This window comes from Macaca thibetana, chromosome 6 (assembly GCF_024542745.1).
Source record: "Macaca thibetana thibetana isolate TM-01 chromosome 6, ASM2454274v1, whole genome shotgun sequence".
In the NCBI taxonomy this organism is placed as follows: Eukaryota; Metazoa; Chordata; class Mammalia; order Primates; family Cercopithecidae; genus Macaca; species Macaca thibetana.
This window is the reverse complement of record NC_065583.1, coordinates 133114497-133138940: the sequence shown is the minus strand read 5'-3', so window position 1 is coordinate 133138940 and position 24444 is coordinate 133114497. Positions and strand designations below refer to the sequence as shown.

The following is a 24444-nucleotide window of genomic DNA, read 5'->3' as shown; positions in this document are numbered from 1 at the left end:
CTGGTGCCAAACCCCAAGCCCTTATGGAATGTCTGCTCAAAACACATTTCACCTGGCTTCAAAAGGCATCCAGGGTGGAGCTCCCAGAGACCTGAGCTAGAGGTATGGAGAGTTCCTGGGGTTGATGGCACCAATCTCAGTGCAAACAAACTCACTCAAGCCCTGGGCCTCCCTCCCAGGACTTGCACAGGCAGGCACACACTCCACTCCTTGGGGTTCATATTAGAGTCACACCCCAGTCCCACTCCACCCCTCTGTCTCTAAGCCCTCGTTGTGGGCATCCAGCAGCCCCTAAAAGTAAATGAGCTTTGCAACAGACAGATCTGGTGGAATTCGAAGCAATTAATTATAATGGAGGAGGCAAAAGAAAGCTTCAATTCCAGTACCATTACTGCCACTGGAATGGGTAATTACAGCCCAGGAGGGGCCAACCCATGTCAAGCCTGGGCTGGAAATCTGCCCACTCTCAGAAGCAGCCCCAGAGCACATAGTAAATAATTATCATTACCAGTCCTGGAATTACCCCTAGTTGCTTCATTCATGTCGGCACAACAGCCAATCCAGAAACAGGCAAGGAGTGTCAGGTCATGGTATTCCTCTTTTGGAAGAACCAAAAGGAAACAACCCCAGGATAAGGTTTATTTCAAGAAGGTTTGGGTACTGCAACCAACAATACCTCATGGAGTTTAGGAGAATACTACATGTGCCCAGTGAGAACAAGCTTTGTAGGCCAGTCCTCCAAACATCACAATTCCTAGGTCAAAGCAAACTAGGCTGATGATTTTAGAAAAAGCCAAGGGTATTAGAGCGCTCTAACACAAAGTGTCTGGCTTACATATATTATAAGGGTCTCAGTGAATGTTGGCTCCTCCCCCTTCCCTTTTCCCACTCTGCTGCCAAGAGGTGGTAGTCTTTCATTAGCATCCTATATGTTTTATGGGAGTTAAGTTCAAATTGAATAATTTTCTAATAATAATTTGAGCAGTGCTCCTTCGCTTCCTTTCTGAGTGTTTTTTCCACAACAGTTTCCCAATGTTTTAACTTCTTTCTCCACTCCTTCAATCCAGGTACATAATTAATGATGTGCACATCAATGCTGTTTAATGTATGGGCCAGGCACAGTGGCTCACGCCTGTAATCCCAACACTTTGGGAGGTCAAGGTGGGTGGATCACTAGAGGTCAGGCATTCAAAACCAGCCTGATCAACATGGTGAAACCCCATCTTTGCTAAAAATACAAAAATTAGCTGAGTGTGGTGGTGGGCGCCTGTAATCCCAGCTACTAGGGAGGCTGAGGCAGGAGAATTGCTTGAACCCGGAACATGGAGTTTGCAGTGAGCCGAGATCCCACCACTGCACTCCAGCCTGGGCTACAGAGTGAGACTCCAACTCAAAAAAATAAAATAAATACATAATACAGTCCAGGCATGCAGTGGCTCATGCCTGTAATCCCAGCACTTTAGGAGGCCAAGGTGGGTGGATCACTTGAGACCGTCAGGAGTTTGAGAGCAGCCTGGCCAACATGGCGAAACCCCATCTCTATTAAAAATACAAAAATTAGCCAGGCGTGGTGGCGGGCGCCTGTGGTCCCAGCTGTTCTACTCGGGAAGCTGAGGAAGGAGAATCGCTTGAACCCGGGAGGTGGAGGTTGCATTGAGCCGACATTGCACCACTGCACTCCAGTCTGGGTGACAGAGCAATGCTCAGTCTCAAAAATAAAGAAAATAAATTTTAAAAAAATAAAAATAAATGTATGGTTTTAAGTATAATACAAAGAAATATTCTGCCCCTGTCCTCATCTTTGTTGCCTAAGCTCAGTTTGGGGCGTGTAAGTGCTGGAAATTGAAAATGGGGCCACACGCTGGACGCGGTGGCTCACGCCAATGATCCCAGCACTTTGGGAGGCCAAGGCGGGCAGATCACGAGGTCAGGAGCTCAAGACCAGCCTGCCCAACATGGTGAAACCCCTCTACTAAAAATATAGAAATTAGCCAGGTGTGGTGGTGGGTACCTATAATCCCAGCTACTCGGGAGGCTGAGGCACAAGAATCACTTCAACCTGGGAGGCAGAGGTTGCAGTGAGCCGAGAATACGCCACTACACTTCAGCCTGGGCAACAGAGCAAGACTCCATCTCAGGGGGGAAAAAAAAAAATGTGACCACATCTGCATAATACCTTAATTTCAGGAAAGCTTTCGCATGCATATGCCATTCTCATCAGCAGGCCAGAAAGATACGATCTGGTACGTCTTTTCCCTAACCGGGGTTTCACTGCTGTCTGGAAAAGAGATCAATGGCCCAGTAAACAAAGGGGTGCTTAGAATGTGGTCTACAATTTTGTCTTGGGTCTGGTTTAAATAATACTTGAAATTGCTATATGCACACCCAGAGTCTACAAATAACATTAATTTGAGTGAGAACTGCTGATACATTAAGAGAATCCAAAGTAGCTTCCACACATTAAGGAAATGGTTCATTAAAAACAGTTTAGAGTTCAGCATGATGGCTGATTTCAAAGTGGTATCCTCAGGGGTGATGATCAAAATGACAGGCACAAATGGGGCTTAATGTCTAGATTCAAGAAAAACTGACAAAGAGGTGAGGATCACAGCACATCATGCATTTAATAGGAATCTACATGTTGCACTGAAAAGAAATAGGCAATGCAGTGCTGGGGTGAATTCACGTTGGTGGGAGTTTGACAGGAAAGGGAAGTGCCCCCCTTCTCCCTACTCCATAATAAAGAATTTGACAGCAGACAGACTCTTACTGGTGGGTGGGGGGGAATGTCCAGTCTGATGCCTCTTATTGTAAGGAAGATGTGGAGACACTGGAAAGGTTCCAAAGGAGAACCTAAATGATTAAAGAGACAGAAAATAGAACCTACGAGGGGAGGTTAAAGGATTTGGAGTTGTTTAGTCTAGAGTGAAAAAAAGTACCTAAAGCAAACTTAACAGCCTTTTCCTACTTGAAGGGTTATTATAAAGAGGATACCGACCAGCTGTTCATCATCTCTACAGAGGACAAAAGAGGTAAGAGATTCAAAATACAACGTTAAAATTTGGGAGGCCATGGCCGGGCGCGGTGGCTCAAGCCTGTAATCCCAGCACTTTGGGAGGCCGAGATGGGCGGATCATGAGTTCAGGAGATCAAGACCATCCTGGCTAACACGGTGAAACCCCGTCTCTACTAAAATACAAAAAAAATTAGCCGGGCGAGGTGGCGGGCGCCTGTACTCCCAGCTACTCGGGAGGCTGAGGCAGGAGAATGGCGTGAACCCGGGAGGCGGAGCTTGCAGTGAGCTGAGATCCGGCCACTGCACTCCAGCCTGGGCAACAGAGCCAGACTCCGTCTCAAAAAAACAACAAAAAAAAAGAATTTGGGAGGCCAGGCGCAGTGGCTCATTTCTGTAATCCCAGCACTTTGGGAGGCTGAGGCGGGCGGATCACGAGGTCAGGAGATGGAGACCATCCTGGCTAACACGGTGAAACCCTGTCTCTACTAAAAATACAAAAAATTAGCCAGGCATGGTGGCAGGCGCCTGTAGTCCCAGCTACTCAGGAGGCTGAGGCAGAAGAATCACTTGAACCCAAGAGGCGGAGCTTGCAGTGAGCCGAGATGGCGCCACTGCACTCCAGCCTGGGCTACAGAGTGACACTCCGTCTCAAAAAAAAAAAAAAAAAAAAAAAAAAAGGATTTGGATACAATGTAAAGATGACTTGCTCAATCCTAATGGTAACTGACTTAACCTTAGGATAGTCTCATCTGGTATCACTGTGCAATCTTCATGTATCGGACTCCATCCTAAGTGACAGTTTTGCATGTTTAAGCAGAAGTGAGGCTAGAAAACTCCTTCTATTCCCTTCTAGAACTACAGCGTTCCACTGTTATTCCATCATATGTGGGAGTAAAGATCCTGAACCTCTATGTTCCCTAACTCACAAACAAGTTGCCGTGAGAATGTAACATTCCCGCAAAACATCGGACCTTTGTTTTCTTTATTAGGATGGGCATCGCTAAGAATATGCCCAACTGTGGACACTGACTAGATGATAAGTGTGTGTATATATATATACATAGAGAGAGAGAGATGGAGTCTCGCTCTGTCACCCAGGTTGGAGTGCAATGGCACAATCTCGGCTCACTGCAACCTCCACCTCCCGGGTTCAAGCAATTCTTCTGCCTCAGCCTCCAGAGTAGCTGGGACCACAGGCGCGTACCAGCACACCTGGCTAATTTTTGCATTTTTAGTAGAGACAGAATTTCACCATGTTGGTCAGGCAGATCTCGAACTCCTGACCTCAAGTGATCCACCCACCTCGGCCTCCCAAACTGCTAGGATTACAGGCGTGAGCCACTGCGTCCAGCCTGATAAGTATATTTCATAGCTTCACTCCTGTTCTGTGTACAAGACGTATTGCTTTTTAATGGGTCTAAATAATTAGTTGATGATGATAATGATAATAATAGTTATGACTTAGTAAGCTCTTACTGTAATTATATTGGGCACTGTGCTAAGTACTTTATATAGATTATCTCAGTTTTTTGGCAGTAGCCCTGTGAAGTGGGTATAATTATTAGTCTTATTCTAACACAAGGAAACTGAGTCACAATGAGGTTAAGTAACACGGTTAATAAATGGAGTCCTGATTCAAACCCATTTGGTCTGACTCAAAAGGGTGTGCTTAATCATTACACCACTGCCTCTTATCATTAGGTATTTGTAGCTATTCAGAGGGAGGAAACATTGCAAAAAGAATTCATGGCGCGATCTCGGCTCACTGCAAGCTCCACCTCCTGGGTTCACACCCTTCTCCTGCCTCAGCCTCCCGAAGAGCTGGGACTATAGGCACCCACCACAATGCCCATTTAATTTTTTGTGTTTTTAGTAGAGACAGGGTTTCACCATGTTAGCCAGGATGGTCTCGATCTCTTGACCTCGTGATCTGCCCGCCTTGGCCTCCCAAAGTGCTGGGATTACAGGCGTGAGCCACGGCGCCCGGCCTTTTTTTGTTTTATGTTGACAGAGTCTTGCTCTGTTGCCCAGGCTGGAGTGCAAAGGCACTATCTTGGCTCACTGCAACCTCCACCTCCAGGGTTCAAGCGATTCTCCTGCCTCAGCCTCCCGAGTAGCTGGGATTACAGGTACCTGCCACCACACCCAGCTGGTTTTTGTATTTTTAGTAGAGACAGGGTTTCACCATGTTGGCCAGACTGGTCTCAAACTCCTGATCTCAGGTGATCTGCCTACCTCGGTCTCCCAAAGTGCAGGGATTATAGCCTTGAGCCACTGCGCCTGGCCCTTTCTGATAGGAGGGGTGCATTGCTATCTCCCACAAAGCTGAAGAATTCAAATCAAGGTTCACCTTTATACATTTATTCAGTTATAATCTAACTTTGCATATAGTAGGTCTTCTGTGACTGTGGGATGAATGAATACAAATGCTTTGTGATTGTGATGCCCTAAAACACATGAACTGAAATGAGGTTTCCAGCATGGTGGTCAAGGCTCTGGTCAGTCATTTCCTTTTTCTTTTTCTTCAGCTGATTAGTCAGTAAGTTGATTGTCTTTATCTGAAAACTCTTCATAGAAAATTGTTTGGTTTGGGTCTCAGCAGCCTGCTTCTGAGCTCTGAGGAAGCTTGCCTACTTTTGAGCTACCTGATCTTTCTTCTGGGCAAGGGACATTTGGGATAGTTCCACCTCTGCTTTTCAACTTCTTTCTTGGGCTTCTTCTCTTAGACTAGATTCTCTTGCAGAGCAGCGTGAGCCTTCTTATACATCCGCATCATGTCTGGAGTTACACTGTTCTTCATGTATTGAGAGAACGGTTTCTGGTAAGCATCTTCATCTTCCATTAGGTCACGCATGTGATCGGCAACATTCTGACACATGATGTGTTTCCAATGCACTTCTACATTAAATTCGTTGCTTTCAGAATCGTAACCAGGAAATCGTCTGGTACTGCAAGGAATAGACAAGCCTCCATTCCCAGCTTCCTTCGGGGCCTCCAAAACTGTATTGTCAGTGGTAGTTCTGGCAAGGCCTGCATCCAAATAGCAGGTAAAGGCACCTGGCTGGCCATCAATGCTTTCCACCTTGTATTCATCTCCAGTCACCTCCACTTGGCCTTCCTAGATCTTGCTCATGCCAAACCTACTGAGAAGCCTGCGGGCCAGAGGCAGGCCAGTACAATATGCTGCAGCAGAATCTGTCAGCCAACCTTCACACCAGATTTTGGCAGTTTGTGTGCATAAGCTGTGCAGACTATCATATCCCCTTCTACATGGGCATAAGCAATCTGACAAATGAGATCTCTGTTACGCGAACTCTCATCCTGTATTTGGGTGTGTTGTACTTATTTTTATCCTCTATCACCAAGCGTTTCTTAGCATAGTAATCAGTTTCACCCTCTTGTCGTCTTCTAAATTTCACTTGGTATCTTTTAAAGTAGGCTTTATTCCTGACAGCTTTAACAAACCCCGCGCTACAGAACAGAGACTCATGTCACAGCTCAACACAGACCTCTGGCTGGTCATTTCTGTGGGCTTCTTATCAGATGTCCCCAAAGAGCCTTACAATCCAATGTTTCCTTCAATTCAGTATCTATGAGACAGCATATGGATGGGTCGCATTTTTCCCTAAGGTCAACTACTTTGAGATCAAGACAAGATTTTTAACGAGGTTTATTGAGTGCTGTTGTGTATCAACAGTAGATGATTCATGAGTGAAACAGACAGCAAAATGATTTTTAGAAAGGCAAGTGAAGCAGACACAAACAAAAAATAAAAAGCCTTGATCCAAATTACTCTAAAGGACAGATATTTTCCCATTAGGACAATTTATCCTGAATCTGTAAACAGAGAGGGGCATAATTATACAAGTGTTTGCTAACAGATCTAAACCTTATGCAGCTATAAACAGCTGAAGAGAGGAAGAAAGCGGAAATTCCCAGGAGAAGATCCCTGACCACATCCAGGGCCACCAGCTCTCCACAAACACAAGGCCCAGCAGTGGCACCAAGCAAAGCACGAGAAAAAACCTCAGGATTCTGACACAATCCACAAATATAACTTTGAATTGCCCTGAAACTAAACAATGACAATTCTATCCAATCAACTTTCGGCTGACACACAGGCGGGGTGGTGACTTATTGGTGTTCCAGATGTAGTTAATGGAAACATGATGCCCAGAATTAAAAAGGTATTCAGTAAATGTTGAGTGAATGGATGGATGAGTGAATGAAGTCTGAACAGATGTCCATGTCTCTTTCCCTCTTTGCAGCTCTGTTGGGAAGATGTCCTCAATGCTTCAAACCCGACCAGGCGTGGTGGCTCATGCCTCTAATCCCAGCACTTTGGGAGGCCAAAGTGGGTGGATCACCTGAGGTCAGGAGTTTGAGACCAGCCTGGCCAACATGGTGAAACCTTGTCTCTACTAAAAATACAAAAAATTAGCCGAGTGCAGTGGTGCACGCCTGTAATCCCAGCTGCTTGGGAGGCTGAGGCAGGAGAATCACTTGAATCTGGGAGGCGGTGGTTGCAGTGAGGCGAGATTGCACCACTGTACTCCAGCCTGAGCAACAGAGCGAGACTCCATCTAAAAAACAACAACAACAACAACAAAAAAACCAACCAAACAAACAAAATGCTTCAAACCCAAAGCCACCACAGAGGGGCTGAACCATTTCACATAGATCCCTAGGAACAGAACAGTTCATGGAATCAGATGGAACCAGAGACTGGTTTCTGACCCAAAGATACACTAATTTGTGATCTTCCAGTGCACACAGGAAGGGAGATTGTGGTACCTATGGAACATCTTTGCAGGCCTTGATTCAAAAGCTGCTATTATTTACAATATAGATTCTAAACTCTATCTGAAGTCCAACAGAACCAGGTACTAAGTAGCTAGCATCTATCGAACATATACAGGATGCCAAGACCTGTTCTAAGTCTTTTATATATTAGGTCATTAAATCCTTTTAACAATCTTAGAATATGTACTATTATTACAGCAACCCATTTTATAGGCAATGAAACTGGACAAGATTACCTAAGTAGCTCATGGTCATACAACTAATAAGTAGAGGAGCTGGAACTGAGAGTCTATTTGGAACCAGTGTTTGCTCTTAACTGCTACCCAATGCTGTCTGTCCAGATCTTACTTCCTGCTACTTCCCTGCACAAACTCACTGTTTGCCCACAAATATGCAAAGAACATTCTAATCTCTGCAGGACATGTTCCCTGACCTCCCTCCCATTGTTACCTCTCTCTTCTGAGTGCTCACATCACGCATTCTCCAGGGAACACACTGAAACTTACTTGGTTCACACCACACTTCTCCAGATAGCTCTGAAGTTCCTTTGGTGTTGGAACTGTGTGTGATATGGCAGTGTGGAGATGTAGTGGAATAAGAAACACCTGGGTTTAAAGTCCAGATCCCATAATGATTATCCATGAGATTCTGGGTAGGTCATTTGACATTTCCTGTCCTTATATTTAAACCATCTGCCTTAAAGGCTTGTTGAGGAGGAGAGGCTGAGTGTCTAGGATGATGCCTGATATTGTAAGCCAGTGATTCTCAATCAGGTGTTATTTTACACACCCTTTCCCTACCCCTGCAGGGACATTTGGCAATGTCTGGATATATTTGATAGTCTGATTGCTTACTGGCATCTGATGGAGAGAGAGAAAGAGAGAGAGAATTCTTCTCATCTCCCATTCTACTTACGTGGTAACAATATCTTCTTCCATTTCTACCTTTCACAGTCTTGAAAACATGAATAATTTGTGTGCAGTTGTATATGAGAAAATGTAAAACTGAACTGTAGTGTCTAGTCATCTTGAAGCATCTCTGGGAGATGTCCTGAATTAAACCACCTGCCCAAGCTGTGCATAACAAGACAGGTTCTTTCTTACCTTGGGCCTCTGAACATACTGAAACTGAGGTTGTCCTTCCCACTGTAACCACTATCACCTGCCAATTCCTACTCACCTCTCAGGACTCAGTTTAGATAGCACTTTCTCTAGGGAGAAGGTGACCCCTTCCCTAGAACATATTCAGAGCCCTCCTTGGTGCCCAAGTAGCATCCCCACTGCCCATCCATCTGTCTGCTTACCCTTGTAGACATTAAGCTCTTTTAGGGAAAGGTGACATGGACCCACACTGTTTTATTCCCAGGCCCTAGAACTATGCCTAGCATATACAAGTGCCCAATACATATTTGTTGAACAAATGAGTACAAATCAAGAGACTCAAATGCATTCGTTCCTGCAACTACGTATTGAATGCCTACTATAAATCGGGTACAGAACTAGGCAATGGGAAAACAACTATTTGCACTCTAATATTAACAATAACAACAGTAAAAATAACCACAGTTAATGTTGACTGGACATTAACTACGTCTCAGGCATCATGCTTTTTTTTTTTTTTTTTTTTTTTTTTTTGAGATGGAGTCTGGCTCTGTTGCCCAGGCTGGAGTGCAATGGCGCGATCTTGGCTCACTGCAAGCTCCGCCTCCCGGGTTCACGCCGTTCTCCTGCCTCAGCCTCCCTAGTAGCTGGTACTACAGGCGCCCACCACACCCAACTAATTCTTATTTTTAGTAGAGACAGGGTTTCATCATGTTAGCCAGGATGGTCTCGATCTCCTGCCCTCATGATCCGCTAAATTTGCTTTTAATCCTCCCCCAAAAGCCCATGTGGCAGACACTATTATCCCCATTGTACAGATGAAGAAAGACATCAGTTCACTCATGCAGCCCTTAATGAAAAAGAATCTCTGACACTTAAGTTCCCAGACATCCATTTACATGGACTCAGCTCACACCAAGAAAAGACAACCTGTGAATTCACTCATGAACTTTTCTGATGGCCATCACCTTGCCTGGAATGTCCCTACTGACTCTTTATTTTTTGAAACTTACTTTAAAATATTTTGGGCTGGGCGCAGTGGCTGACGCCTGTGATCCAAGCACTTTGGGAGGCCAATGCGGGCAGATAGCTTGAGGTCAGGAGTACGAGACCAGCCTATCCAACACAGTGAAACCCTGTCTCTATCAAAAATACAAAAATTAGCTGGGCATGGTGGCAGGTGCCTGTAATCCCAGGTACTCAGGAGGCTGAGACAGGAGAATTGCTTGAACCCAGGAGGCGGAGATCACAGGGAGCTGAGATCGCACCATTGCACTCCAGCCTGGGCAACAAGAGTGAAACTCCATCTCAAAAAAGAAGAGAGAGAGAGAGAGAAACTCCATCTCAAAAAGTAGAGAGAGAGAGAGAGAGAGAGAGAGAGATTACACTGAATTCAAGGAGGAGTGCTTCCCAGAAGACCAGCTGGGCAGAGGTTGAAAGAGGGGTGAGGAAGCTGTCACATGAATCCAGGCAGGAAAAGATGGTGCCTGGCCAAAGTGACTCGCTGTGGGCCAGCACTTCCCTTTTGTCAAATAAAACTCCAGAGTTGCTCTGTTTACAGGCTCTCTCCTTCTCCTAGATTGTCAATCCCTTGAGGGCAGATACTGGAATTCACTCATCTCTGGATCCTCAGAGGCCACAGGTGATAAAGTTCTCAGTAAAGGGTTGGCTGGTGCATGTTGAACAATAGAATTCCTTATGTACAAAAATAATTTCCTTTTGCTAGATTCCTCACCACTAGGCCCCCGTCCTCACCCCTTCCGCATCCTCTCTGCCGTTGCTGCCTGCAGCAATTTCTTTTCACCAATTACTGTACTCCTTTTACACTGAGTTGCTCCAAGGTATAGCGTGCTGCTCACTTCCTTTCATATAAAGCATAGACTTTGAATCTAGTCTTCACAGCCCCCTAAATATCTTACACTGCCCTTTCCTCCCACTGTCGCCCAGCTTATTCCAGTATTTCAGCCAGTCAAGACCTGGACTTGGCTTAAAGAGCCCCCTTCCCAAACATCTTGAAAGTTTTCTAGTGGTGATCTGACTTGTGTGGAGTGGTTACTCCCTCCCATCTGATATCCTGTTTACTTTTTAGAAAACACAATATTTTATTGTTTTATTTGAAAATAAAATAAAACAGGCTGGGTGCAGTGGCTCACGCCTGTAATCCCAGCACTTAGGCAGGCCAAGGCGGGCCAATCACCTGACATCGGGAGTTTGAGACCAGTCTGGCCAACATGGTGAAACCCCATCTCTACTAAAAATACAAAAATTAGCTGGGCGTGGTGGCACACACCTGTAATCCCAGCTACTCAGGAGGCTGAAGCAGGTGAATCGCTTGAAACTGGGAGGAAGAGGTTGCAGTGAGCTGAGATCATGCCACTGTACTCCAGCCTAGGTAATAGAGTAAGCCTATGTCTCAAAATAAAATATAAAATAAAATAAAATAAAACAAAATAAAAGAGTCCCCCCACCTGCAAGAAGCATTCATGAACTCCTACTAACTGGATACAGAATCTTACCCAACCTTAATCCTATTAATACATATTCCTGTCAATTGCATAGGATAACGATTTTTCCATGGGTTCTCTTCCAAGGCATAAGACAAAAGCACCCTTGCCTGTACCTGCTCCATCTTCCCTGACATGGTTTGGCTGTGTCCCCATCCAAATCTCATCTCAAAATGTACTCCCCATGTGTCAGGGGAGGGAACCTGGTGGGAGGTGATTGGATCATGGGGGTGGTTCCCCCATGCTGTTCTCATGATAGTGAGTGAGTTCTCGTGAAATCTGATGGTTTTACAAGGGGCTCTTCCCCCTTCGCTCTTTTTCCTGGCTCCTTGTGAAGAGGGTACTTGCTTCTCCTTTGCCTTCTGCCATGATTGTACATTTCCTGCACTCCCCCCACCAGCCATGCAGAACTGTGAATCAATTATACCTCTTTCCTGTGTAAATTACCCAGTCTCGGGTATTTCTTTAGAGCAGTGTGAAAACGGACTAATACATTCCCCTTGCCCTGTTTCTTGCACCAAAGAAACTTGTTCTCGCTCACAGAGGTCTTCTGCTTTGACCTATCCCTGAGAACTGGGCATTGGGCAACGTCAACTCAGAAGCATAAAATCAATTACAGCCATTGCTCACCTCTAGGCCGGGCCCACACCCGGCCCTGCCAGATGGCTTTATAATAGTGAGTGCTGTGTTACCATGAAGGGCCTTCCATAAAGGAGAGTTAAAGCTGGATAGTATCCCAGAGGCTGTTCCTTTCCCCTGCAAACCTTCATCTAGCAGGGGCTGGTGCCTTTCCTTACACAGGTTTATACTAACATTGCCAGATAAAATACAGGAGACCCAGTTAAATTTGAATCGCAGATGAAAAATGAGTAATTATTTTACTCCAAGTAGATCCCAAAAATCACATGGAATTTTTCATTTACTAAATCTGACAATCTTATTTTATAACAACCAAGTCCTTACTACTGGTCTTGACAAAAGTCATTTCTATACTCAGTAAGAGGTAAATATATGGTAAACAAAACATATGCACATTGTCAAAAGTTGAGAAGCTTGAAGATATTCCTTTGTGGTCTCTGTTTCTCAATCTGATGGACATCTGCTTCCAAGAATAGGTTTTTAATCATTTTCTTTATAGCTGACTTGAAGTCCCTCACCTTTGCCTAACCTCTCTCACTCTGTTTATAATTCTCTTTCTCATGATCATTCTTTTTGCATCATTAAGTTCAACCACTTTGACCCTTCTTCCCTTCCCAAGCAATTACCATTCAATTGAGTGCTTCACCTTGACTTGCTCTCTTATAATGATATATCAAAATGTCTCCTCTTTACAAGTCAATGAACCACATTCAGGAAACACTGAATTGAGGGTAGGTAGCTCCCTCAATTCTTCCAAATTGACCTCAAGGATCAGATGCCCCTTTCTAATTATTCCCTGTTCTCCAACTCTAGGAAATCCTCCAGAAAAGCAACTTTAGGACTCCAGCCTCAGTTCTGATCTTACCTGGTCTTACCACTGCTCTCCATAAGCTGAAAAAGCTCCTAGTTGGGAAAAGCAAAGGACCAGATAGAACCTTGAATAATTTTCTCACAAATGAAAAACGTGGCTTCCTCTCCAGGCTTTAGGGGCCATCTCAAAAGCCACATTGTTTACACGTGGCACTGTACAAAAGGCCCACCTCACTTTAACCCCAAGGAGGGTGGAGTTCAGGCCATTTATAAATGCATGTCTGCAAGGGAAGGGTATGAAGGGGAGCTGTAACCCTGCTATGACTACTTTCCAGTTTACACATGGAGCACTGTGGGGGAGACTCGGAGAGGGAACCAGGGTAGCAAGGAAGATCTGGTGGAAACTCGGGCAGGCTGGTTAACATGGAATGAAGGACATGATGAGATCAAGAGAAAGTTGTTAATGGCTGGGCGCGGTGGCTCATGCCTGTAATCCCAGCACTGTGGGAGGCTAAGGCAGGCAGACACTAGAGGTCAGGAATTTGAGACCAGCCTGGCCAACATGGTGAAACCCCATCTCTACTAAAAATACAAAAATTAGCTGGGCATTGTGGTGGGCACCTGTAATCCCAGCTACTTGAGCGGCTGAGGCAGGAGAGCTGCTTGAACCCAGGAGGTGGAGGTTGCAGTGAGCTGAGACTGTGCCACTGCACTCCAGCCTGGGTGACACAGCAAAACTCCATCTAAAAAAAAAAAAAAAAAAAAGTTGTTGTTAATATGCCCAGGGTGAGAAAACACTGAATTACCAGAGTCATGAAGAATATCATTAAAAACAAGGGTGGTAGGCCATGCGTGGTGGCTCACGCCTGTAATCCCAGCGTGATTTGGGAGGCTGAGGTGGGAGGATCACCTGAGTCAGGGTTCGAGACCAGCCTGACCAACATGGTGAAACCCTGTTTCTACTAAAAATACAAATTAGCCGGGTGTGGTGGTGCATGCCTGTAATCCCAGCTACCCTGGAGGCTGAGACAGGAGAATCACTTGAACCCAGGAGGCAGAGGTGGCAGTGAGCCAAGATCGCACCATTGCACTCCAGCCTGGGCAACAAAAGCAAAACTCTGTCTCAAAAAGAAAAAAGAAAAAAACAGGGGTAGTAAAAAAACCAAAAACTTTCATTATTATTGGTTCATAGTAACTAGTAATGAAAGTATTAGTAATTAGTCATAAAAGTATCAGTACAGAGTCACAAAAGACTTCTATACCTTCTTAAACTCCTGTCATATTGTTAGTATTATCATCACTTTTATCTGGCTATCACTTCATCCCACAAGGAAGGAATGATCGATATTATTATACCTACTCCACAAGTGATGAAACTGTGAGAAGGATGTGGGAACTTCCAGGAACCCAGGTTTCTTGATTTCTGGTCCAGGGGGCCTTCCCTGCCTAGCAGATAGCAGTTGCTCTATCAGGAACCAGTCAAATTCGGGCCAGGAAACTGCTTTCAGACTTATCCCAGTGCCTTTGGAAGGCTGTGCTGTTGACTGGGGATGGGCTGTGTCAGAATGAGTGGCCGGGTGAGAAGAACAGAGGCTGTGGAGCCAGGAGGCCAGGATTTAGATCTCAGCCCTCCTTTACCAGCCTGGATTCTCTCCTTTGTAACTGGGGATAATGACAATTACGTCGCAGAGGTGTTACGAGCTAGAATGAGCTGGCAAATAACTGTAAGTGTGCATAAACATTATATTAACAATGACTGTAATTGTAGGTTCAGGATTCTAACTTGTGTAGAAGAGTTCAAATATATATGCAAATCCCTGCTAAGACAGGGATGAAATGGAGGAGAACTGGTAGTTTTTCAAAGCTACCAAAAGGCTTATCAAGCTATGTTTTTTTAAAGTGACAAGAGAAAGTTACAAATTAACGGCTCACCTTCATTAAGTGTTCATGGCATGTCAGTCCCCGTGATAAGCCTTCACATGCAGATCCTCATTTCGTCTCTCATCGCCTTAGGAGTTAGGTATTGTTCTTTTTTTTTTTTTTTTTTTTGAGATGGAGTCTTGCTCTGTTACCCAGGCTGGAGTGCAATGGCATGATCTCGGCTCACGGCAACCTCTGCCTCCTGGGTTCAAGCAATTCTCCTGCCTCAGCCTCTCGAGTTGCTGGGACTACAGGCACGCACCACCATGCCTGTCTAATTTTTGTATTTTTAGTAGAGATGGGGGTTCACCATATTGGCCAGGCTGGTCTCAAACTCCTGACCTCATGATCTGCTTGCCTCAGCCTCCTAAAGTGCTGGGATTACAGGTGTGAGCCACCGCGCCTGGCCAGGTATTGTTCTTTTGTTTTTTCTTTTTTTTGAGACAAGTCTCGCTCTGTTGCCAGGCCGGAGTGCAGTGTTGCAATCTTGGCTCACTGCAACCTCCGCCTCCTGGGTTCAAGTGATTCTCCTGCCTCCACCTCCCCAGTAGCTGGGATTACAGGTGCCCACCACCACGTCTGGCTAATTTTTATATTTTTAGTAGAGACGGAGTTTCACCATGTCAGCCAGGATGGTTTCGATCTCTTGACCTAGTGATCCGCCCACCTCGGCCTCCCAAAGTGCTGGGATTACAGGTGTGAGCCACCACACCTGGCTGGGTATTGTTCTTAATTCCATTTTATAGTTAGGGAAAGTCTGGCTTAGTGGGGTTAAGAAATAACCCAAGGTCACACATTTGTTAAGTAGTGGAATCAGGACTCATTAACTTCATACCCACAGATGTGTGTAGCCCAACCAAACCATTCTTGTAGATGTGTGTGTTTGTGTATGTGCGCATGTGTACACGTGTGCATGGAGAAAGTTCAGGACAAAATAGACGAGATATTAGCGACATACCACCACTGGATGCCTTACTGAATTGAGTAGATAGTGCTTTTATAATTTAAATGTTTTTCCTTTTGATAACATACTTTAAAACATAAACCAAAATGAGGCTTCAAAAACATAATGAGTTGAACTGCCATCCTCCAGTAATTCGCCAAAATGACTAACACAAAGGGAAAGAGGAGAGGTACCCGGTATGTTCTCCAGGCCTTTAAGAAAACATAGAGTTATTCCTTTGGCCATGTATATGGGAATCTATAAGAAAGCTGATATTGTAGGCATCAAGGCAATGAGTAATGTTCAAAAAGGAACGCCCCACAGGTGTTACCATAGCAAAACTGGAAGAGTCTACAATGTTCCCCAGCATGCTGTTGGCACTGTCGTAAACAAACAAGTTAAGGGCGAGATTCTTGCCAAGAGAATTAATGTGCATATTGAGGACATTAAGCACTCTAAGAGTCGAGATAGGTTCCTGAAACGTGTGAGGAAAATGATCAGAAAAAGAAAGAAGCCAAAGAGAAAGGTAACTGGGTTCAACTGAAGCGCCATCCTGCTCCACTCAGAGAAGCACATTTTGTGAGAACCAATGGGAAGTAGCCTGAGCTGCTGGAACCCGTTCCCTATGAATTCATGGCATAATAGCTGTTAAAAAAATAAAAGACCTCTAGACTATCTATCTGTCTATCTATCTATCTATCTATCTATCTATCTATCTATCTATCTAATGAAAATGACTAATAAATAGCATTTGCAAGGCCCATTGTAATTAAACTTTCAGGGTTTTTTTTTCCCCAACCAAAGAAATCTTCGGAATAAAATGAGGTTTTTTTTGTTTTTGTTTTAAACACGGTCTCACCCAGGCTGGAGTGCATTGGCATGATCATGGCTCACTGCAGTCTCAACCTCCCTGCTTCCCTAGGCTCAGGTGATCCTCACACCTCAGCATTCTGAGTAGCTGGGAGTACAGGTGCATGCCACCATGCCTAGCTAATTTCTGTATTTTTTGGTAGATACAGGGTATACTAGTCCATTCTCATGCTGCTCTGAAGAACTGCCTGGGAATGGGTAATTTATAAAGGAAAGAGGTTTAATTGGCTCACAGTTCCACATGGCTAGGGGGGCCTCAGGAAACTTACAATCATTGCAGAAGGGGAAGCAAACATATCCTTCTTCACATGATGGCAAGAAGGAGAAGTGCTGAGCAAAGATGGAAAAACCCCTTGTAAAACCATCAGATCTTGGCTGGGCGCAGTGGCTCACGCCTGTAATCCCAGCACTTTGGGAGGCCGAGGCGGGAGGATCACGAGGTCAAGAGATCAAGACCATCCTGGCTAACACAGTGAAACCCCATCTCTATTAAAAATACAAAAATTAGCTGGGCATGGTGGCAGGCACCTGTAGTCCCAGCTGCTCAGGAAGCTGAGGCAGGAGAATGGTGTGAACCGGAGGGCAAAGCTTGCAGCGAGCCGAGATCATGCCACCGCACTCCAGCCTGGGTGACAGAGCGAGACTCTGTCTCTAAATAAATAAATAAATAAATAACCATCAGATCTCGTGAGAGCTCACTGTCAGGAGAACAGCAGCAGGGGGTTAACTGCTCCCATTATTCAATTACCTCCCACCAGGTCTCTCCCACTCCACATGGGGATTATAGGAACTGCAATTCAAGATGAGATATGGGTGGGGACACAGCCAAACCATATCATGGGGTTTTGCCATGTTGCTCAGACTGGTCTTGAACTTGTGATGCTCAAGCTATCAGCCCACCTCAGCCTCCCAAAGTGCTGGGATTACAGGCATGGGCCACCATATCCGGCCTAAGTTTCTTGAAAATAAAGATTATATTCCATCTCCCTTCTACCTAAAAGCTCAGGTTCCTGTCTCTTAGGCAGTAGATCTCAGTTCTAAACCTTAAATGCGCTCATGAACCAAATATTTGCCAGTTTTTTACTCTATAGTAACACCAATGAGTTCTTAAAATCTGTTTTTTTTTTTTTTTTTCTTTTACCACATTTTCCCTTGACACGATTATTTATAACATATGTGCAAACTCCTTTCTCTTCTGTGGTCATTACAAAGGATAAAACGATAAAAGATCACTAGAGCAAACATTCGTCTTACTGTTTGCTTTGAACTCTGAAGTCCTCTTCAAGGAGTACTACAAAGATAAATTAAGATTTTGCACCCCCTGTCAACAGAACTCGTCTTCAAAGATGACCTCTGGAGGGGAGTAAAAGAATTGAAAGCAAACTGAAGGAACTCAAAAGTGACGACCTTTTCCTGTCTTTCAGCAGTTAACAACAATGCAGGGATGGCAGGAGAGGGCAACGTGTACGCAGAACAGGCACCCAAATCTCTTTCTGGTGAGAGCTTCTGGGGTCCCTGCAGGTCAGATGATCTGGAAGGCAGGAGGGACGCATGCTGAGAAGCCACATGGGAGGATGGGGGATGCAGAGGCTGAGCCCTCTCTCCCAACCCATTAGAGACTCTTAAGGATGATGAAGATGAAGAAACTCTCACAACAGAATTGATGTGGAGGTCAGCTAAGCCAGGTGTCCAGAATGTGTTCACAGACCTGGCCTCCTGGGAATGCCCCAGACCTGGAATTCTCTGTGGCTCGCCTAGATGCCCTGGCTGTGCTGTAACGTGAGAGTGGCAGGGAGGTTTTAGAGTTACATGTACATCGATATTGGCCTACTCTGGTCAATGAAAAACTACCACTGAAAACCATGGCCTTCTGAAGAAAATGACGATGACTCGTTTGCCTAGCCTTTGTTCTATTTAATTTATTTTCAGAGAACAATGCCTCTAGATCAGCTTTTGAAAACTCACCTGCAAATTGACATGACTGTTTACCTGTTTGAATTTGGGCTTCTTTTTCAAAGTAGAAAAGGAGAGTTAATTATCAAAATCTTTAGACTGTGATTCCAGAGATGAGAGGCTGTTTATGCTGCTGAGCCACGTGATTATATGGATCTCTTTGAGGAGCATTTTCCAGCTCCATGGGTTTCTGAGGATTAAAATATACCTCAGCCAAGCACGGTGGTTCACGCCTGTAATACCAGCACTTTGGGAGGCTGAGGCAGGTGGATCACTTGAGGTCAGGAGTTCAAGACCAGCCTGGCCAACATGACAAAAACCCATCTCTAATAAAAATACAAAAATTAGCTGGTTGTGATGGTGTGCGCCTGTAATCCCAGCTACTTGGGAGGTTGAGGCAGGAGAATTGCTTGAACCCGGGAAGCAGAGGTTGCAGTGAGCCAGGATCATGCCACTGCACTCTAGCCTGGGCGACAGTGCCAGACTCCATCTCAAAAAAATATTTAAAAAAATAATAAAAAATAAATAAATAATAATAAAATATACCTGGGGTCCATAAAATATTAAAACACAGAATACATTTTTTTTTTTTTTTGCAATACTTTACATTTATTAAGTGCCTACAAGGTGCTGGGTCTACATTTAAGCACATTCCATATCTTGTCTTTACCAATCTCTGAAAAATAATAGTAATTATTCCTAGTTTACACAGGATTAAACTGAGCCTCAGGTATTTAAGTGACTTACCAAAGCAAGTGTGTATGAGACCTGGAATTTAAGTCCGGATCTTACGGACTGATTTCTTGGGTCTCCCCCAGATCTCTGAGTGTAAAATTCTATGAATAATATAACTGAAAAAAAAAAAAGTGTTATAGAAATCAAGAGCGGGAGAGAGCAGCCTATAGATTATCCACACTAACCAAAATTTTCTCTGTATAGTTAAGGAACTTTCCAGAGATCACACAGCTTACTCTGTGGTCAAGCGAGGACACAAGTGCCTATCATTTGCTGTTCACTTTTTAAAAACATTTTATTATAAAAAATTTTAACCATACACAACAATAAAGCTACTACCATAATGAATGCCCTGTCACTCAATTTCATAATTACCTACACTCTTGTTGATGCCTTTTTTTTTTTTGCTTGTTCTCTTGTAGCTCTTTTTTTTTTTTTTTTTTTTAATACTTTTAAGTTCTAAGGTACGTGTGCACAATGTGCAGGTTTGTTACATATGTACACATGTGCCATGTTGGTGTGCTGCACCCATTAACTCATCATTTACATTAGGTATATCTCCTAATGCTATCCCTCCCCCCTCCCCACACCCCACGACAGGCTCTGGTGTGTGATGTTTCCCATCCTGTAAAACACAGAATATAATTTTTAATATAATTTCATTTTTTACAGATTGAAGACCTCACAGAATTTTGTGTATTTTATCTGTTTCCAAACTTTACAAATACCATATGTATATATATTTTTTCTTGCTTTCTTTTTTAGCTGTTCATCTTAGTTTCTTTAGTCTTACTTCATGTACTTTTTGCTTTTTATTTTTGAGACAGGGTTTTACTGTGTTACTCACCCAGGCTAGAGTACAGTGGTGCAATCTCAGCTCACTGCAGCCTCTACCTACTGGGCTCAGGTGATCTCCCATCTCAGCCTCACAAGCAGCTGGGACTACAGGCACACACTATCATGCCTGGCCAATTTTTTTCTTTTTTTTTGAGACAGAGTCTCACTCTGTCACCCAGGCTGGAGTACAGTGGCACGATCTCGGCTCATTGCAACCTCTGCCTCCCAAGTTCAAGCAATTCTCCTGCCTCAGCCTCCCGAGTAGCTGGGACTACAGGCATGGACCACCACGCCTGGCTAATTTTTTGTATTTTTAGTAGAAACATGGCTTCACCATGTTGGCCAGGCTGGTCTTGAACTCCTGACCTTAAGTGATCCGCCCACCTCGGCCTCCCAAAGTGCTGGGATTATAGGTGCAAGCCACTGTGCTCGGCCTCATATTCTTTATGATCTTTTTATCATTATTATTATTATTTTTTTATTTTTTACTTTTTTTGAGATGGAGTTTCTATCTTTTTGCCCAGGCTGGAGTGCAATGGCACAATCTCAGCTCACTGCAACCTCCGCCTCCCGGGTTCAAGCAATTCTCCTGCTTCAGCCTCCCAAGTAGCTGGGATTACAAGCGCCTGCCACCACTCCTGGCTAATTTTTTGTATTTTTAGTAGAGATAGGGTTTCATCATGTTGGCCAGGATGGTCTCGATCTCCTGACCTCATGATCCGCCCGCCTCGGACTCCCAAAGTGCTGGGATTACAGGCGTGAGCCACCGCGCCCCGCCCGTTTATTTATTTATTTTGTTTATTTTTTTTTTTGAGACAAAGTCTCACTCTTGTCTCCCAAGGCTGGAGTGCAATGGTGCGATCTCGGCTGTTCCCTGGCAAGAATGCTCCAGTCACTCCAGACACCTAGCTGCTTGCCCTGACTCTGCTCCTGATACCCAAACGGAGTCTCTTCACCTACTGGGCTTGCAGCTTCTCGTCAGCAAAGTGTGTGTATGAGACTAGTTCACCATCAAGCATGCACTGCACAGGTGTGGAGGGTCTGCATTTCGTGGGTAGGGATCCAGGCTTATATTCTTTTTGAGATTTCAATATAGAATCTTATTACACAACAGGAACTAACTCAAGTACACCTTTCCTCTTCTTCCAGAAGTGGATTAATCTACATGATTTATTAATTTTAATTTTAATTTTTAGATGGTTTCGCTCAGTCGCCCAGGCTGGAGTGCAGTGGCACAATCTTGGCTCACTGCAACCTCCACCTCCTGGATTCAAACGATTCTCTCATCTCAGCCTCCAGAATAGCTGGGATTACAGGCACCTGCCATCATGCCTGGCTAATTTTTGTATTTTTGTAGAGACCAGGTTTCACCATGTTGGCCAGGTTGGTCTTGAACTCTTGACCTCAAGTGATCCATCTGCCTGGGCCTTCCAAAGTGCTGGGACTACAGGCATGAGCCACCTTGCCCAGCCTACATAACTTATTTTACTAATCCTGAACAGATGAGGTACACTTTTCTAAACAAAATTTCTAGAGGGGATCATAAAAAATGTTTGCCTACCTCTCTGCTTTTGTCATTAGAGCACCATCTCTAGGAGAGGTTGTAAAAGAAAGGAGGATTTAGATCAAGTTGGGGACATTTGCAAAAATCATGGATTTTTCCCTCATATACAATGAAATTGGCCAGGCTCAGTGGCTCACCCCTATAATCCTAGCGCTTTGGGAGGCCGAGGCAGGTGGATCACTTGAGGTCAGGAGTTCGAAACCAGCCTGGCCAACACAGCGAAACTCTGCCTTTACAATATAAAAATTAGCCAGGCGTGGTGGTGCACATCTATAATCCCAGCTACTTGGGAGGCTGAGGCAAGAGAATTGCCTGGACCCTGGAGATGGAGGGAGCCAAAATCATGCCACTGCACTCCAGCCTGGGCCACAGATCAAGACTGTCTAAAAAAAAAAAAAGCCACTAAAATTACTATTGTTTTATAGAGAAAAACATTGAAACAAGCTTACAAAAATACCACTACTGTGCTGTTTTTTAGTTAAGATACATTTTACTCTATTTCAAAACATCTAAGTCAGACTGGTAAATTGGGAGCACCAACGCAGAATTCTTTTTGCAAACATAGCAGATTTAAAAAGCACTTAACACATAATACTTCTATTTATTTTTAGGAGGACAATCATGGACATTCCAAATTGAGACCCACAAGAGTTTATGACTACATTCTCAATGAGCGACGCGCCTGCCGGAAATAATAGGACTGATTCAGGACCAGTGAAAGAAGATACACAAACCCAAGACTTGCATTTTCAGAAGGAAGGCTTATGTCACTCAACAAACATTTGTTGAGTTTTCACTAGGTGTTAGGTGCTGTGCTAGTTAGAGATGCTGACCCAACCCAAGACACTGAAGCTCTCGTTTTCTCAGTGCAATTGATGAAAAGTTACACATCAGCTCTAGAAATGGAGACTGAGAAGATGAGTTCATGTAACTGTCCCTAGATGAATTCTTTTTTTTTTTTTTTTTTTTTTTTTTTTTTTTTTTTTTTTTGAGACGGAGTCTCGCTCTGTCGCCCAGGCTGGAGTGCAGTGGCGCGATCTTGGCTCACTGCAAGCTCTGCCTCCCGGGTTCAGGCCATTCTCCTGCCTCAGCCTCCCAAGTAGCTGGGACTACAGGCACCCGCCACCTCGCCCGGCTAATTTTTTGTTATTTTTAGTAGAGACAGGGTTTCACTGTGTTAGCCAGGATGGTCTTGATCTCCTGACCTTGTGATCCACCCGTCTCGGCCTCCCCCTAGATGAATTCTTATCTTCTGGTCAGTAAGGCAGGGTCCTTGAAGCTAAAAGATAAAATTTTTTTTTTTTTTTTGAGATGCAGTGTCACTCTTGTTGCCCACGTTGGAGTGCAGTGGTGTGATCTCGGCTCACTGCAATCTCTGCTTCCCAGGTTCAAGCGATTCTCCTGCCTCACCCTCCTAAGTAGCTGGAATTACAGTTGCCCACCATCAAACCTGGCTAATTTTGTATTTTTAGTAAAGATGGGTTTCACCATGTTGGCCAGGCTGGTCTCGAACTCCCGACCTCGAGTGATTCACCTACGTCAGTCTCCCAAAGTGCTGGGATTACAGGTGAGTCACCGCTCGCAGCCCTAAAAGATACACTTTTGAAAACAATAAATAGAATAGCACAGCACATAGAAGAAAGGTATGGAAGATAGTCGAGAGATAATAACTTGCAGTGATCTCATCTCAATGATGCCCACACATCGGTGACCACCTTTCAGCTCCACTATCTTTGGATTATGTACACAGGAAGAAGTCAGCAGAGCAGTGATCTGAAGCGTCTTCCTCTAACACATAGAATGTTCTTTCTTTGTCTCAAAAACATCTAAGAGTTGAATCCACTCCACGAGGCTATCAAAGTTTTGAAACACTAGCAGATATTTCTCAAAAGCAAATATTCCTGAAGAGTTCATGTTTCTTGCTTTTTGATCACTCCTTATTTAGACCAACTAATGATCAAATGAGATAAATCTTTAATATATATATATTTGTATTATACTTTACATTCTAGGGTACATGTGCACAACGTGCAGGTTTGTTATATATGTATACATGTGCTACGTTGGTGTGCTGCACCCATTAACTCGTCATTTACATTAGGTATATCTCCCAATGCCATCCCTCCGCCATCACCCCACCCCACAACAGGCACTGGTGTGCGATGCTCCCCACCCTGTGTCCAAGTGTTCCAAATGAGATAAATCTCTTAAAGGTATGTTCCCTCATCACTGATTTTTTTTCCTTCACAAGCTGAGGTCATCTACCACCTGTGGGGCTTGAAATACCAAAATGAAAACACTTCCCCAGGAATGAGCACCACACACAATTTGCTGGGTAGCAGAAAGGTATGTGCAAAGGCTTTCACTATTAAGCAACAGTTTAGACCCTTTTCTCTGTCTTCTATTTCTGTTGCATAGTTCAAATTTTGGGGGGAAGAGTGTTCAAGAAACTTTTTCAAGAAAATTTTTGCCACTTCATCTTTAAGCTGATGTCTGGTTGTCATGAAATCAACCATATTAATTTCCAGGAATGCTCTTCAGGCAGAAGCTCTTCATTAAAAAGGTTATTAGTTAAAAATGGAGAATATGGGCATATCTGTTCCATATCTTCAAACCTGGAATTGGTGGTCAGCTAGCAGTGGAGGAGAGCAGGGGCAGGTGGGCAGGTGCTCCAACTGGACACAGGCTTGTTGAGCCATGGGGTCCCTTAAAGAAGGAGTCAGAGGGTAGGGGAACCCTTTTCAGTTGTT

At 44.3% G+C, this 24444-nt stretch overlaps 1 protein-coding gene and 1 pseudogene across 3 annotated transcripts in view; both read right to left on the bottom strand.

The window, feature by feature from the left end:
* Nucleotides 1-24444, bottom strand: part of PDZD2 (PDZ domain containing 2) — a 480171-nt gene that overhangs the window by 257451 nt on the left and 198276 nt on the right. The window lies entirely within an intron of this gene.
* On the bottom strand, nt 3391-8757 carry LOC126957019 (60S ribosomal protein L5-like; annotated as a pseudogene).